Raw genomic sequence first — 14,876 nt, 5'->3', positions numbered from 1 at the left:
TTCTCCTGTGATTATCATGTGCTGGATAATTTTCATGTGGAGCAGTTGGTTGTTCTGTATGACAGTGTTGTAAGCTTGGGTGGGGTGTTGGGCAAGTCCCTCTCCATGGAGGCTGGTGTTGTAGAAGATTGCTCAGTTTCAATTCCCCATGTTTGGGACGAGTGCTTGCTCCCAATCATGAGGCACATGAGAGTGTCTGCTCTCCCTGCTTCTTCCCTGGCTCAGTTGGGGCAATGTGGAGGTGGCTGCAGCAAAGCTGAGCCCTGTGTAGATGGGGAGCTCTGGACCCAAGAGTTCAGAATGGTGTGTCAGTTTCAGTGACCTAGAAACAGAAGCCTCAATGTCCCTGCTGTGCCCACACTCTGGTGGAATGTCATTGCACAGACTTCAAATAGCTCCTTGATCAGTCTAAAAGTCTATGATGGTGGCAGGGACCTCCTTGCAGCTCAGGCTCAGTGTCTGCAGGGGGAGATTGTAGCCCCAGGGTTCTCTCTTTCTGTCCTTCCCCATTTGTGGATGCCTCCCTCGGGTGTCTTCCAGTCTTCCCGAGTAGATCACTCTGTCACCTCCTCCTTCACTCTGAATGACCCCTGTCACTTCTCTGATGATTCACAATGCTCTCTCCAAGAAGGCCTATCCATAGGTGGGCATCTCTCCACAACTTTCAATCCTCTTCTTGCGAGTGACATGTGTAGGCTACATTTAGTCTGTCATCTCACCCCTTCCAACTCTTCACTTAGTATGGGGGTAAACCAACTACACTTTAAGAACCTTGAGAATGAGAATTTTATTTTTCTATATCCCTCTGTACAGTGTCAGAAATGTAGTGAGTATTCCAAAAATATTTGTTTGATTCTCAGTCGCTTTCAGTAAGAGAAGTTCTCCTGGTACCTGAGTTATCAATATGTTGTCTTCAGTATATCTACCCAGGAATCAGATACAATAGTAAGTACCAGTTTTGTCATATCTAATAGCCAAATCTGTCTGAACTATTTTTAAAAGAAATCTGCTTGGTAAAGTCATAAGTCAATGAGCTTCAGATCCTTCATGTTGTCAGACTTGAGGCTTCATGGTCTCATGGAGACCCTGCATGGACTGCTTTATGTCTACTCCTGACTTACATTATTGTCAAACACATATCCAAAACTTTTAATCTGGGATATTTTGAAATGTGGGGATTGAGAGTTTTATTGTAGTACCTTTTGTTGTTACAGATGATCATAACAACTAAAATATGTCAATGTTTGGGAAATATTTATACATAGGCCAAATATGACCAAAAGAATCAAAAGAAGAGGGGAATTTAGTGCAAAAATTCTTCAGAGAAGAGAGATATATCACTTAGATTTTTGAAAAACTGAATGAAAAGAAGGCCTACATAAAGAGATATATGGGAATCTACAAATTAACAACAATATTCCTTAGCTTTGACTGCCCTTCTTAGCTGTGACTTTTATAACTTTTTTAAGAAAGCAGTTTGGAGGCAACATCTTGACAGTCCAAACTGTTTTTGTTATATTCAGCTGAATATGTTTGGTTTTATCTTGCAGATACAATTTTGATATATCTTTCATGTACACAAAGAGCAAGGCAATGTTTTATTTCAAAATTATACACCTAGAAATATACTCTGTGGGTTTCTGTTGGTCACTGGTTCCTTTTGAAAAGGGGTAGGTGATACATATTAATGATTCAATCTAACAGTGGAATTTGAAGGTCCCTTTATTTTAGTATGGCTGTACTTTTCTCAGGATTATCTTCTCCAGTTCAATAGCAGAGAGCCCTTTTTTCACTCCTTGTGAAATAGTATTTTCAGTTGGGTTAGTGTGCACTATTTCTTTTTTGTAAAATCTTAAAAATATTGTATTATGGAAATCCATCATTTTCCCCTACAGAGAGCACAGCTCCTAAACCTGATAAATAACCTATTGACTTGAGAAATGCTTTGTTTTTCCAGAGAATCTAAATTCATAAGACAATCAAAATTTTATATAAATTAAATTCTATAGCTAGGTAACCTCTTCCATTCTTTGAAAATATGTATGGAGTTTGGTTTCCATGGTTACTTGTTACTAGTTCTGGGCTCTCCGTGGTTCTGTGCTGAGCTGAACCAGAGATCAACAAGCCTACAGTGTCATTATAATGAGGCAAAAACAGAATAATGCTTCACCTGATGGCTATGCAGTACTTTAGAATACATATAATTTGAAGGTTACAATTTAAAAAAATTAATATGATAGGAGATTTTTCCTATAAGACCAACTGCTTGTTTAGTAATGCCATAGGAACAAGAATAAGAAGAAAAGAATTGAAAGTATAACTATACTGATTATCTATCTATCTCTATTCAGCATGTATGACCAAAAGAATGTACTGATTCATAAAGTTGGATTTTTTCAAAGGTGTGAAATAGTTACACAAAATTATAGTTTATGTATTTGTGTGTGTGTTCAAAAGAAAATTCAAATTTACTAGTGTTTGGTATGTATTTTGACCTAAAGTGAACCAAACCAAAAAATTTTACCTCAGGTAAAATGCTTCTCTGAAAAAAAGAAACTTCTATTTCAGAAAAAGTCTACTAGGCACACAAGGAAAAAGAAAATCTTCAATGATATAATCAAAGGAAGAAGAAAAATAAATTATCTATAAAAAAAGTACGATAGCCTCTAAATTTTCTGTAACATTAACTGCCAAAAGTCAAAGGAGGATGTTTATGAAGACATGAGATAATTTTTATCCAAATAATTATCTTAGAACAAGTACTCAAATATACGAAATGTTAATTTACAGATTACTTTGAAAAGTTGGACTAAGTCTTGGCTGATAAACAAGACGTTTGTCTAGTTGGGCAGATTATATCTCTGATAAATTGATCACTGGGAATTTTCTTAACAAAGAGGTAAAGTTATTTAGTGGTTTACAGTCTTGTCTTTCATGGACCAAATGTTTTTGTAACAAATGACAAAATCCTGTTGACAGAGGTCATCTTCAGGATTATCTAAGTCATACTGATACACATGGCCATAATTCAAATTAACTTGAGAAATAAAATAATATTTTTAAAACTTCTTAAAGGCAACCAGTAATAAAATTAACACTACTGTAACGTGGAATGTATAATTAAAACAGTATGAATATTTGTGTATAATAAAATTACATACATGTCAAAATATAAAAAAGTTCTGTTAAAACTTTAAATGCTTAAACTATGTGCTATATTGAGAAGAAAAGACTCTCAGCTTGAGAAAAAGTAACAAACTCTCAATACATGATATTTATAAGAAATATATATAAAACAACAACAAAAACAACAAAAATACCTAAGGAACAAATATTGAAATGGCAAATGAAAATAAGAAAGAAAAAAAATCAATGCTTATTTAAGACAAAGTTGTTTTCAAAGTAAAATCCTGGAAGGGGAAAAAAAGTAAATTTTCAATAGAAAAAAGAAATAGTTCTTAAATAATGAAATGACTTGTTTTATGCAGTAAATAGCACGGATAAAAATTTATACAAAAATATGTTTTAGCAATATGAGGAGAAATAAATAAAGGTAATTTTATTACATTAATAATTCTAGCCTTTAATAGAATCAACAAAAAATATTACAAATAGATTTGCAGAATTATAAATTGACTACAAATTTTAATTATTGGAAAAACAGAAAGGATTATGTGTTCATTCAACAAGATCTTAAGCAAATCTTACAAATACAGAAAGCCAAATTATACTGGACACCTTGTCTGATTTGAATACAATACAGATGGAAATTTCTTTAAATGTCTAAACATCATCAGTAACAGCAACAAATTACAACCATTATTTTATTACATTAAAAATTATACAAAACTTTCCCAAACAACTTTTGAGTTAAAGTAGAAATTACAACCACTAAAATATCATTTAAACTAATGAGAACACTACTAAGTTTTCATTCATTAGCAAATAAGAACGAAAGTAAATAAATCAGAAGTTTGAAAATTCAGAATAGAGCAAATTAAAAATAAAAGTAGACAAAGCCTGAGAGAGAGAGAATGAGAAAGATATACAAAGAAAATTATGACTATAAAATAGATAGATACATGGGGAATAAATTTTTGTAAATTTTTTTGATAAATACATGTCAAATATTTGTCAACTATATATCATGAATATGTAAATTATTTCTCATACCCATGGAGCACTTACTATTATACTAGTTTACAGATGAGGAATCAAAACCTTAGAGAAATTAAGCATTTTATGTAAGGCTACAAAGTTTACTGATGGCGAGGTTGTAATTTGATCATTGTTGTCTCTGACTACAAAGTTCTTTCCTCAAATCACAAACTTGGTGGTTTCAACAGTATAAATTAGCTATCTTATTGTTTGGTAGGTCAGAAGTGTAAAATGGGGAAAAATCAAGGTATTGGCAATGCTGTGTTTCTCCCAGAGGTGTTCAGGACAATTAATGTTTTTGCCTTTTCTGGCTTCTAGCAGCGAATGCATTCCTTGTCAAATGGCCTTCGTTCCGTCTTTGAAGTGGGCAATGACCAGTCTTTCTCTCATGACATTGTTCTGCTAGTGCTCTGTGTCCATCATCATCTTGTAACAACCCTCCTGTTTACTTTGGGACCACTTAGATAATCCAGTATGATTTCCCTATTTTAAAGTCAACTGATAGGCAACATTAATTCTATCTCTAACTTTAATTTCCTTCTGCCATATAATATGACATGTTCACAGGTTCCAAAGATTAGGGCATAGATATCATAGAGGGGCCTACCACAACAATTATGCAATATTGCTCTTCCATATAATTGCCTGTTTGAATGTAAAATATGGAATTAATTATAATGTGAAAAATACAGAAATTAGAAATTTAAATTTCTAAATAAAGTGAGAAAATGTTTTATGGGTAAAGTTCTTAGTTGCATAAAGCAAAAGATACTTTGCTTGTTTAGGCAGAAAGGGATTTAGCAAAGGATATATCTTGCTCACAGAATTTTTGGGAGGGCTACAGCAATATAACCAATGAATTGTCCTAAGGAGTGGCTTCATCTCAGTGATGTAGAAGCTGACTGAGCTACTACTGGCTCCAGATCATTCTACTCTATTTCCTGTTATTCTAGTAAGATAGGGTTTCCATGCCTCACCTGAGTTATGCTTCTAAACTCTAGGTGAGTTATAACTTCTAAACACGAATATTCTGTGGGTATTTGGATTGGCATAGTTGAAATCTAATAATATCTGTATCATAGAAATACAGATGTGAAGAAATTTGATGGTTATATTTATTTGTTTGGTTTTGGAAGGCGAGATTCATTTGTGGAGAATATCACCTGGTGGGAAATATATTTAAAATATTTTAGGCAGTGACAAAACACAAAGTATAAAGGCAGGTATAAAAGAAATATGGAAATAAGTGCATTCTGTGAAAATCTTACTAATTAATTTTAAGAATTTTTAGGAAATTAATGAATCATCAGGAAATTATTCAAATTGACTGAAATCATTATAGAAAACCTGAGAAAATTGACATAAGTAGGAATGTTTCCTTATCCCCAAAGAGAGTGAATCTAGGTTAATTTACAGATTATTTTTTCAAATCTTCAAGGAGTAATTTTCAGGCTATGTAAATGTTCCAGAACATAGAAGAAGAAGAATAGCTATCCAATAGTGCTGATAACAAAACCTAATAAAGAGAGTATAAAAAGAAAATATCAATCTTAATTATGACTACAGATGCAAAAATAGCAAGTGAATTATCAGCAAATGATATCCAGCTGTAATTAAGGGACATAGTCCATCATGGCCTGTGGGCTTACTTTATGAATGCAAGAATGGATCAATAGTAAGAAATCTATTAATCAAATCTTTCATATTAACGGGTCTAAATGGAAACATATTTAACTATCCCTGTGTGAATTTGATTGAATATAATGATCATTTCTGGCTCAAAGTAAAAGGCTAGAATTTTTGCCTTGACACTATAAAACTGTATACAGTTTATATCTCAGACTGACAATTTATACCATGCTTTGTATTTATTCTTAATCTGATTAGTTGTCTAGTTCATTTAGAACAATTTAATAGGTACAAATATTCTAAAACAGAGGTAATATTTGCATTATTTAGAGACAATTATTTATGTCTCTTTGGGCAACAGAAACATCAGAAAAACTCAAAGACATGTAGCATACATAGCAATGAGCGTATCTGTGGGATCTGACATAGAGCTGCGCCATTTATTGCTTTCAGCATTTGTTTAGTCTTGGACAATAGTTTAATGGCACTAAATCTCACTTTGTATAGGCCAACGTGGGGATGCTATTTGTGCCTGCACTTCGTGCTGAAAGGACCAAAACAGATAACACACCTCAAGCACTAAGCGTGAGTGTGACACAGTGTGAGTGCTGGTGCTGTTGTTCTCTATTATTTTTATTGTTAGGATGCATTGCATGACAGTTCAATTTAAAAGAGGTATTCAAATAAGTGGATTCCTTATATGCCAGTAATATATAGTCTGAATTTAAAAAATCAAAGTCAATTTCCTTGTTTTATTTGTGAAAACATAAAAATAGAATCACCACTATGTCATCTGAAAAGCAATTCCATAAGTTCTATATTAACATATGTAAGAAAACAAACTAAAAGAAAACATAGAATAAGAACAAGAGAAGACATCCTGATTGGTTTAATTGACACCCTGATTTACAGTTTGATTGACTTTAAAGACCTAATTGACTAAAATATTTTTTCCCAGAGGTTATTACTTAATGTTGACAATTTTGTGGAGAATTAGGTGGTGACTATTTGACTTTGGATGATTATTCTAAGTGAATTTGTACTGATACATTAACATAATTGTTAAAAATTAAGGAATCAAATATAATCTCTGGGACCTCTGAGTTCATTCAATTGATTCCCTGAAGGAAGGAGAATGTACCTCTCTCAAGTACATATCAATTTTCTGTTAAGATTTCATACAAGCAAATGATATATAAGTGTAGTAGAAGGAAGTCCAACATAAATCTTCCTGCCATTTATTCTGTCATTTTTCTTTAATTTCATATATGAGGGCTGTCTGGAAAGTATCCAACCATTACTAACATAATAAGAATGGTTACATGGCTGGATACTTTCCGGGCAGCCCTTGTATATTACTTCATAGATATATTCACTGAGATTTTAAAATTGATTTTATCTTCCTAATTCAATAGTCCCAATATAATGCCAGCCCAGTCTCACTGAAACTCGTGTTGACTATTGCCTGGCTACCTCTGATGTTTCTTCAAAGCCCAAGGGCTCTTTAGTCAGCAGGTGGTGAATCCTACCAGGACTGGTTCCTTCCCTTCAGCTTAGTGTGTTTCTTTCTGGTCCAGGGTAGGTCTAGACATGCCATCCAGGAACTAAGGTCTGGACTCAGGGGCTTCAGAAGTCTGCTTGGTACTTTATTTTACTGTGGCTGAGCTGGTACCCAAGTTACAAAACAAAGTCCTCTGAATTCTTCCCTTCCCTGTCCCTAGGTGGAAGAGACTCTCTGTGCTGTGCCGCCTGCAGCTGGGGGAGACGTGACACAGGTATTGGCTTGGCTGCTACTGGTGTCTCATTGGGTCATGTGCACCTCAAATAATCCACTGGCTCTGAGCCAGGACAGCCACGCGAAGTGCCCAAGGACTGCAGCCTTTGTGACCTGATCACCCTGTGAATTTATTCCAGACCCCAGGCCACTTTTTGTCAGCTGCTGGTGGGGTTAGCAGGAACTGAAGTTTCAGATCAGAGGGTTTCCCTCTGGCCAGGCTGGTCTAAATGCTCCCTCCATGGGTGCCAGCAGAATTCTGCCATGTGCTGCGTTCCCCTGTGACAGGGAAGTCCTGAATTCCAATGGAAAGTCCCACAGCCACTTCACTCTCTCTCCCCTGGGCACACAGGTGCCTACTCTCCACTTGGTGCACTGGTGTGGCACTGCTAGAGGAGGGAGGTGTGGTGTAGGCAGTGCAAGACTGGCTTTCTGCCCTTTTGAAATGTCCTTGATATAATGTTAACACCAGGTACTGTGATCACTCATCTGATTTTTGGTTCTTCTGAAGGTGCTTGCTTGTGTGGATAGTTGTTGAATTTGGTGTTTGTGTGGAGGGACAATTGTTGGAGGTTTCTATTCAGCCACCTTCCTCTGCCCTCCTCCCCAAATTTCTTATCATACGGAACTGTCCCTGTACAACAGAAGATAATTAAAAAAATAGTGCATAACCTGTGTGAGATTCAATTTAGCAGATTAACCACAGGTCTGCATCTTCAAGACCATTTTTAAAAATCCTAATTATAGTAGTATCTGTATCATCCTTCTCTATAACATTCTTTCTCTCATGACATTTAAATTTTCTCTTCATTATAGCAAAGTGAACATTCAGTTCAATTGAATAAATATTTTTGAGCAGTTATAATTGTATTCAGTCTTATTTAGCTTTGAAGGATATTTATCTAGACCTTACAGTTAACTGGATGAGATTATACAAAAATAATTAATTTTAACTTAAATGAGGAAATATTGGGGAAGAAAGAAACAGAAAAAAATAATACAAAACAAATAGGGGTTAAGGGCAGAGTCTTAAAGTTCAGCCCTAAAAATGGGCAAATTGAATTAATAGGCAGATAAGGAATAAAGAAAGAAAGAAAGAAAGAAAAGCTCAGTGTGAGGAAACAGTATAATTTTTGTTTGTTTGTTTTACTTCAGCATACTATGAGGTCCAAAAGTTTGGGTTACATATATTACCTTTGACCCACCTAAATCAGAGCTTCAAGCGGGTCCATACCCCAGAAGGTGGGCACCTCACCCATTAGGTGTTAATATACCCATCCTCTCCTCCCGCTTCCCACCTGCCCGACACCAGATGAATGTTAGTACTATATGTGCATGTAAGTGTTGATCAGTTAATACCAATTTGATGCTTGTAATGTGGTGGTTGTTTTTCCATTCTTGGGATACTTCACTTAGTAGAATGGGCTCCAGCTCTATCCAGGATAATACAAGAGGTGCTAGATCACCATTGTTTTCTTGTGGCCGAGTAGAACTCCATGGTACACATATACCACATTTTATTAATGCACTCATGGATTGATGGGCACTTAGGTTGTTTCCACATCTTTGCAATTGTGAATTGTGCTGCTATAAACATTTGAGTGCAGATGTCTTTTTTATAGAATGTCTTGTTTTTCTTTGGGTAGATGTCCAGTAATACAATTGCTGGATCAAATGGTAGTTCCACTTGTAGCTCTTTAAGGTATCTCCAAATAACTTTCCATAGAGGTTGTACTAGTTTGCAGTCCCACCAACAGTTTATGAGTGTTCCTATCTGTCCGCATCCATGCGAACATTTATTGTTTTGGAAATTTTGATAAAAGCCATTCTCACTGGAATTCAGTGATATGTCATTGTAGTTTTGATTTGCATTTCCCTCATGATTAGAGATGTTGAGCATTTTTTTATATGTTTATTGGCCATTAGTCTGTCTTCTTTTGAACAGTTTCTGTCCATGTCCTTTGCCCACTTTTTAATGGGGTTGTTTGTTGAAGCCAACATCACCCTGATACCAAAACCAGGAAAGCACACAACAAAAAAGAAAACTACAGGCCAATATCCCTTATGAATATAGATGCAAAAATTCTCAACAAAATCCCAGAAAACTGAATTCATCAAAAAATAATCCATCGTGACAAAGTGGGCTTCATCCCAGAGATGCAGGGATAGTTCAAGATATGCAAATCTATAAATGTATTTCAACACATAAATAGAAGTAAAAACAAAGACAATATGATCCTCTCAATAGAGACAGAAAAAGCATTCAACAAAAGTCAGCACTGTTTTATGATAATAATGCTTAACAAAATAGGCATAGATAGGACTTACCTAAAATGATAAAAGCCATATGTGACAAACACACAGCCAACATCATACTGAACATGGAAAAATTGAAAGCATTCCTGCTTAGAACTGGAACCAGACAAGGTTGCCCTCTATCATCACTTCTATTCAACATAGTGCTGGAAGCCCTAGCCAGAGCAACCAGACAAGAGAAGGAAATCAAAGGCATCTGAATGGCGGCAGAAGCGGTCAAACTATCGCTCTTTGCAGATGATATGATCTTACATCTAGAAAACCCCAAAGATTCTGCCATGAGATTACTGAAATTGATAAACAAATTCAGCAAAGTCTCAGGTTACAAAATCAGTGTATACAAATCGTAGCATTCCTATATGCCAACAACAGTCAAAATGAGAACCAAATCAAAGTCTCAATACCCTTCACAATAGCAACAAAAAAAATAAAATACCTAGGAATATATTTAACTAAGGAGGTAAAAGATATCTACAGGGAGAACTAGGAAAGACTGAGGAAAGAAATAGCAGAGGACGTAAACAGGATAATTAAAGTCACAGAGGTACAAGAGTGAAAAATATATTTGAAAATTGAAATATATTGAGAACTTCAGAGTGGCTAAAAAAGAATAGTGTATGGAAGCAGTCATAAAATATGAGCTGGCTGTGTAATTATCAAGAGCCTTAAACACTTTAGTAAGCATTGTAAACTTTATTCTATAAGTAATAGAATATTGTAAATTTTTTTGAGTGCATGAATAGCAAGATATGAGTTGTGTTTCATTTGATAGTGGTTGATACCATAGAGTTAATTTGGGAGAAGGTAGAGATTAAAGGTATAAAGACCTAGTCAGTAGGCTATTATCATGGTCCATTTGAGATGTGATTGAATCTGAAGCAGGGTATTGAAAGAAGGAATGGAAAGAAAGGGATTTATGTGGCCATTTTTGAATTAGAATTTATAGATTAAGTGTATATAGAAAAAATTGGAAATGACTTCTTTATTATCCACAATGACTGTGAGGGTGGGGTTGCCATTAAACAAGAAAGTAAAAAAAGAATTTTTTGTGGAGAGAAAACTCTTTGTTTACTTTTAACTTTGGTTATATTTAATTTGTGTTGTAGGAGAAATTATGCAAGCTGACGATGGTATGTTCAAATTGAGACAAATCTCATATTTGAAATTCTACCTCATTATACCTTAATATTTTGAATATCAGTGATATTAGCTATACCTTTTATAATGTGATTTATAATCTCACAATATCTCATATGTTGGTAAGGATTTTAATATGGAAATACTTCCCTTAGTGTTTGCTGGATTGGATTTGAGTGTTAAAATTCCAGTAATTATTAGAAGGAAGTTAAGAAAGAGAGAAAAGATGGGGAAAGGTGGACACTTAACATTCAATCCTATCCAAAGAGAATACTGGATTACTGTTATTTCTTTCACTCATATTGTGAATCAATAGGAACACAATTTTTTAAGGATCCCTAAACATGACATTAAGATGATGTTCAATTATGCCCTCCAACCAAGCTCAAATACTCAGTAAAACTGTGTTCTTCAAAGTAAGTACTCATAGTTTTGGTTTACTTCCAAAAGAAACAGATTTTAGATCAGCGTGTCTCAAACTTTAATACAAATCTAACATGTTAGTGTTAAAATGCACATTCTGGTTTAGTAGGTTGGGAGTGGAACCTGTTATTCTACATTTATGGCAAGTTCCAGGTGATGCTGAAGCTGCTGGTCTATGCAGGACACTTTGAGTAGCAAAGATCTGGATTTACAGTATAAACTTGGGAAAAGGAGAGATGAATTTGATGATTTAAAAAGAAAGCTATGAGGCTTTTTGTGTTAAATTATTGAACTCAGTTTTAATACTTAGTTGGATTTCTGAACACTGGCCATGTTGCTAGAAATGACTGATCACATTGCAGAATGTGAAGTCACAGGTCTTTTTCAATCTCAGTTACCTGAAAATTGAATCTTGAATTGTGACAAATTCTTAATCTTGGCTCAGCAAAGATGGCCTTAGGTGCCACACATTCCTGGAAGCAGTACCTCTTGTTCTAAAGTTGCTGCGATTTTTAACAGCTCCTTCATTTTTTCCTCTTTGCTTTGAAGTTTCTTTGATCTTTTCAGCTACCTGAAGAAAATAGGCAAACTTTCTAGCCTATCAGGAAAATATCTGTCAGTCACCTCCACTGTAAATAAAAACAAAACTAAAACATCAAATGTAGGGACAATATTTTTACCCCTCTGAGATTTTTTTGCTGAATATTTGATAATGCGTTCTGTCTCAAAGTTGTGAAATGGCTAAAGTTTACCTTCAATACCTTCCCACCATTCGAGGACCCCTCCTTTATCCATCCCTAGGAATCCATAATATTTATTTTTTTCTTCTGTTTGTTAACAAGACATTTAGTTGATTTTCTATTCACATGAAGGTATACATGATGAACAATTAAAGTATTATTCTCCCTTGGAGAATTTACTATATGGTCAATATAAACTGTTTTAACTGCTAAATTTTGGATATAAAATCAAGAATGCTAAAGAATTAATTGGGACTATCTGGTGCCTTCTCTATGGTTCTTAAATCATATCCATTTATTTGCAAATAGGTCAATAGAAAAATGTCAGCCAGAGCAGTGGCCTGAAAGAACTCCTGCACATGTATGATTTTATTGAAGATGACTTAGCACCCAGCTACAAATCAGAGCATAGAGCTTGTTTCTGTTAATGAAAAGCAAGGAAATCTGGAGTCCTCAATATGCCATATCATTGTAACTCTTGATAGTGGTGGGAAACACAACAAAAACCAAAAACCTTTTAGGATTTTAGGTATACAGGATCTAAGTAAATTGTATTATCTTATTTGACTCATTGGGTAGCTTATAAAGTCAATGAAGGCCTCTGAAATTTTGTTTAGGCAAAATATTAAATCAATTGCATGGTGAAAACTGCTACCTTACTCCTGAATGTCCGTGATTATTACCTAACATGTGCATATCAACATGACTTTTCTCTGTTCTCTACCCACCCATTCTTACATATACAGTAATTCTTATGAAAATATACAAAACTTCAATATTTGATCTCATAAGGATCTCAGAACATTAGTTTGAATATATTAAAAATCTACTGAACTTAGATTGAAAGTGGGAACTTTTTTCATTTTGGCATATTTCTATCTTAATTTCCTGCCTAACCTTTATTCTAATCATAACTTTGCATTTCTGAAAAACAAAATACTAAATCCACAAAAACTCAAACTGGTTCAAGAAAGTTTAGATATACTGGAAAGCTACATGTACATTTTAGGAAATTAGAGCAGAGTTCTCCAAAACATGTCTGTCTTATAGCAATTTCTTAGTTATTTAAAAAACATAGGCCGGGTGCGGTGGCTCACGCCTGTATTCCTAGCACTCTGGGAGGCTGAGGCGGGTGGATCGTTTGAGCTCAGGAGTTCGAGACCAGCCTGAACAAGAGCAAGACCCCGTCTCTACTAAAAATAGAAAGAAATTAGCTGGACAACTAAAAATATACATAGAAAAAATTAGCTGGGCATGGTAGTGCATGCTTATAGTCCCAGCTACTCGGGAAGCTGAGGCAGAAGGATTGCTTGAGCCCAGGAGTTTGAAGTTGCTGTGAGCTAGGCTGATTCCACGGCACTCTAGCCTGGGCAACAGAGTGAGACTCTGTCTCAAAAAAAAAAAAAAAAAAAAAAAATATATATATATATATACACACATATATATATATAATTGCTTAGAATCCAATAATTTTGAAGACACTAGAGATTTTTTCCTAACATTTGTGCATACTGAAACAGCTTTACTCATTAGTCTAAATGTTTTCTGGTTATTCTATCTCATGCTTTTCATATTTAAAATGTATGAGTTATTTGTGTTTCAATAGAATATTTGTTGCCTTTCTTTTGTTTCTTTGTATTTTAAGGAAACCATTATTATAATATAAGTAGGATTTTTTAGATTTTGTCTTTTTCTAAGTTTTGGTTTACTCTTTTGTGTTTTGCAGACCATGAACATTTTACTCTTTATCAATATATGTTATAAGTAACTGATAATTAAAATTTATAGCAAATACAAGAACTCAAAGAAAAGCAAAATTCTGCTAGTATTTTACTACTCTAAACAAAGAGGTTAAAAATATTAGTATTTCTATATTTTGTGAAAGTAATGATTGAGTCATTCTTCTTTCTTATCTCTAAAGGAAGTACTGAGAGTCTTGTGTAAAGGATAGGACATTTTGATACTAATATTAAAGTTAGAATACATCTAAAATTACTCATGAAGTTACTTTTTAAGCACTTTAAAACATTTTGCAGTTATCCATTTCTTTGAGTAGTTTTGACTCTGCAGGTGAATTATTTGAGCATATGGTAATGTTGAAAAAGATAAACTCAGTTTATTTGCTTTTACCAAATTTTCTATGGAAAACTTTATCTTTTCCTACCTATCCTAATTTTATGGCTGCTTTTTTCCTCTCAATGGTATCATTTCAAGTGAAAGCCCTAATCATTTTTTCTGTTTACTCTGTATCTTGTAATAACATACAAAATTAAATACATAATTATATATTATAGTATTAAGAATTTTTAAAAAATGAATTTTAAAAGAGACCAGTTTAGGGATCTAATATAGATTTGAGGATAAGGAATATCACTCTGAGTAAATGATATTTTTCTAAATGATATTTATGTGGCATTTTTCTGAGACCAGAGAAATAGGTATAAGTTAGGTATGAATAGATGGAGAATACACAAGTATTACCTCCTAAGTAAAGAAAAAGTGTGTAAAATCCCTAAGACAAGAATATACTTGGTAAATTAAGACATTAAAAAACTGCCAGAGTTTTCAAAATATAGTGAGAAAAATGTGAGAGTGACATGAGGTGATACTGGGGCTGTGACAAAGATTTTGTTTTTTATTCGAAGTTCAATTAGAAGTATGAGTGGTTTAAACTAGCATGTTGATAACAAGGAAGAGGG

The sequence above is a fragment of the Lemur catta genome, chromosome 9 (assembly GCF_020740605.2).
Source record: "Lemur catta isolate mLemCat1 chromosome 9, mLemCat1.pri, whole genome shotgun sequence".
In the NCBI taxonomy this organism is placed as follows: domain Eukaryota; kingdom Metazoa; phylum Chordata; class Mammalia; order Primates; family Lemuridae; genus Lemur; species Lemur catta.
The sequence above is the reverse complement of the archived record's forward strand: the minus strand, read 5'-3'. Positions refer to the sequence as shown.